The sequence below is a fragment of the Coptis chinensis genome, chromosome 1, assembly GCF_015680905.1.
Source record: "Coptis chinensis isolate HL-2020 chromosome 1, ASM1568090v1, whole genome shotgun sequence".
In the NCBI taxonomy this organism is placed as follows: Eukaryota; Viridiplantae; Streptophyta; class Magnoliopsida; order Ranunculales; family Ranunculaceae; genus Coptis; species Coptis chinensis.
This window is the reverse complement of record NC_141456.1, coordinates 6,548,217-6,551,729: the sequence shown is the minus strand read 5'-3', so window position 1 is coordinate 6,551,729 and position 3,513 is coordinate 6,548,217. Positions and strand designations below refer to the sequence as shown.

The following is a 3,513-nucleotide window of genomic DNA, read 5'->3' as shown; positions in this document are numbered from 1 at the left end:
CCTTAGGTTAACCGTCACTAGAAGGGGGTATCTTTTGGACCTTGTGAGTTGTTTGGTTTTGGGAATCAAGCCCAGGTAGCATCATCAGGTCTCACCGTCTCACACTCTCACCATAGAAGAAATAAAAACATAAAAAGAAAAGAATATAATTAAGTGACCACGCACACACGAACCATACATCTGTTCTTGAAACTAATTTTTCTCCTCCTCTTCCATTCTCTCTCTGTCTCTCCCTCAACCCTAGCCAGGCCTCCTCTTCCGTATCTCTTTCTCTCTTCTATGCTCGAAACTGCTTCCTAAGCCACTAGGAGATCTCCTCAACTAGTAAACTTGTTTTGAAACTCATGGGAGCAGAATTTCGTTGCACATTTTGAGAAGAAAAATTCGTTTTTTGCACTCTATATATTTGAAGAGTCAGAATTTTGCTAAGAAGGATCCGATTTTTACTGAACGTTTTGGAGACAGTAAGATTCTTTTATATATATCGTTCTTTTCAATATTGTTTGATGTTTTAACGAAAAAAGTTGCCTCTTTTGAATTTGGTTTCCCCCAATTTAAACATTTTGATTGAAAAATAATTATTGTGCAAGTATTTATCGTATAGAATAAAAATGAACTATTGTGTTGTTTCTGTATGTTTTTCTGAAAGTGGGTTGGGGAATATAAGGTGCTTGCATGATGTTGGTCTGTAATAATAATTGATCAAGCATTGTGTTGATTCTATTGGATTCTTAATTTCTTTGATTTTCTTTTAATTTGTAAGCAACGCTATTTTTTGTTTCTTTTGAACCTTTTTTCTTGGAATCACTTCTAATAAGTACGTACTATTGGGTATTTTGATTTTTGCTAGTTCCCGCTTAATTCTGTAAAAGAATTGTGGGTAAATCTCACTTATGCTAATTAGGTCATTTGTTAAAATTTTTTATATACGCTCTTACTGATCTTATTAATTAAGTTCTAACAATTCAGTTGTGTTCATGTAATTGTATTTCTATGTGGTTAGTTTAGTCAGCTTATTTCAGAAATATTATTAAGCTACTTACAACGGATGTTCCAACTATACCATTTTGGATACATATAATATATTACTTATGAACTTTATTTTTGTGCTGCATGCTAGAAGCTTGAAACTACATGCCCTATAATGATTTTCTCATTGCAGGCACTTGATACCAATATGCAACTCCATTTTCCGAGAGAGTTTTTCCCTTATCATGTCTAAGTAGGTCAATTGTCATCTTAGTTTGTCTAGATAAGGACCTTCGGTTTCTTTTCCTTTTCTGATTTGTACCAAACTACATGAGGCAATAATGTTACTTCTTTGTGGTAGGTGTTCTCTTTGATAATTAAGGTTGATATCTTACTCCATGTTGCAAGTGCTATTGATGAGCGTGACTCTTTTTAGCCTTTAGTGTTGTCAGCATTAGTTTTTTCAGCAACAACGTCTTTGCTTAGGCGGTAAGCACTAAGCTACATTTTCATGAATAGAAGAGCCTATGGTTAGCCAGCCTCAAGTCACTCACTATGAATGCCATTTTCAGTTTCCAGGTTCTTGCCTACCAAGTCCCAACACCATCTGTTTGATCTAGAAATATCAAAGGCATACCAAGTAAGTAAATATGAATTTTACTATGAATATTGACCGTATTAATGACGATATTGTATTTGATACTTATTATAATAGAAAAATGTTAAAATGGTGCATTGTAATTCTTTGCTGAACTAGATTCATTCAAAAAATATTACTGAACTCTAGTTACTTTTTGTTCCGAGACAATGAGAAATTGTAGTGACTTTAGAAAAATTTCTGTTTAGTATTTTGTGAATTCCCAGTAACAAGTCCTTGGTAGTTTTTTTGTTCTTAGTTGATTGTGAATTTCAGCAAGGTAGTGAGGTTGTTCATGGAGCAGGTCCTAACATAGGATTTACATTTACTTGATGGATTGTGTAGGACTTCAATCTATCAAATGCTCTTGATGAATTTGGGACTGTAGCTTGTTATCGTATGTGAAGCTTTACTTGGTTAGCCTAGGGTTCTAAATAATGGTAGTGGTTTGGTGATACCAAAGGTTAGTTATTTGTTCTAGCTTGTGGATTCTTCTGTCAACTTTTACTTTTATTTTATACGAGTGTATGTTATTTTTCAAATGTTGTGATTGTCACCCATTATTCCAAACTTTTTTCATGACCCATTTACTTAGATATACCAGTCTGGATTCACCTTTTCTACTGTGTTTCTTGTTACTTATATATTTTGTTGCTTGCAAAAACGATAGATGATGGTAGATCATAACTAGTCTAGTCCATAAACCTTCATTCAGTACTTGATGCACTTGTTTCTGCCTAACTAATTACTGGGCACTAGCTACAATGGAATTATGCCAGCATCTGATAACTTGAATCCAATAGAACTTTGTTGTATTAAGTCTTTACATACATATAATGATACAGTCCTCTTGGAATGTAGGGTTAATTTAGGTGTACCCTACCTAAACAATCAAACCCCTTTTGTTAAAAGTTATTTCCTTAATAATGTTATTTTTATATCTTCCCATTATGTTGTCTCATTGCTTCCAATATTAGATGATCTTGCAGATAAGGTCTTGGTCATCTGATTGAGAGTTCTCAAAGATGAAGGACACACCAGTTAAGTAGCATCCGCGTGCGTGCGAGGGGCTTTAATTTCTGTGGTGCAACTGGAATCCTTGATTACATAGTGGGCATTATTTAACACCTTGTTAGATTAAAATAAGTTGTTAGCATCTGAACGAGTAAATGTTTTTCTTTTGTAATGGTTAGTATGTTATATTGTACTAAATTGCCCGCTCATTCACAAGGATTAGTCTGTCAGCTAGCTTCATTTTTCTGTAGGTTGTTTCTTTCATTTTCAGTTTATTTTCAAGCGCTAATTCAACTTTTATATCTTTACTCGGGTTATTGTAGGCAAGTTTACACATTGGTTGGATAGATGACTGAAAGAGGATGGGTCAAGGCAGATTCATGTTGTTAGAAGGGGGGGTTTAGTTAGCATTTTTTGGGAGATGCAAATTAATTTCCGGGTTTGGGAATTATCATGTATAAGCATTTTAGAATGGTGTATACTGATGTGTTGTTGTACAATAAAGAAAACTGTAGCATTTTTTTTATTTTTGAAAAATAATACAATTTTCTTGTCGATTTTGAGCAAACCATCATATTCACAGATGATATCATGATGCTTCTTCTCCATATATTACAACAGCTCCACAAAAAATTGTCAAGATATCTCACGCTTTCATGACACTTGGAACTGATTTTGGACATAAAAAAAGATACATGATATGACAGCTTTGATATAACTGTCATAAATTTTATGATGGTTTTTATGGACTTTTTATGACACCCCCAGTAATGAGGCTAATTTTTCACCCAAAAATACGTCAATATAAATTTTTCATAACAGTTTTTAGCTGTCATTAAAAGCCTTTTTTTTAGTAGTGACTTCATCTCATCTTGCATAGCAAGCTCCCACTT

The 3,513-nt window shown here is 33.8% G+C and overlaps 1 long non-coding RNA gene across 2 annotated transcripts; it reads left to right on the top strand.

Annotated features, from left to right (window-relative positions):
* Positions 1-3,060, top strand: LOC147521720 (uncharacterized). 2 transcript variants are annotated; one of them, XR_015194395.1, is made up of 6 exons: positions 6-464; positions 1,163-1,222; positions 1,331-1,458; positions 1,542-1,609; positions 1,952-2,069; positions 2,944-3,060. It is a non-coding gene; the product is annotated as an uncharacterized LOC147521720 (long non-coding RNA). The 2 variants fall into 2 exon arrangements; XR_015194392.1 differs by having other exon boundaries at positions 1-464; positions 1,331-1,609.
* The last annotated feature ends 453 nt before the right edge of the window (positions 3,061-3,513 follow it).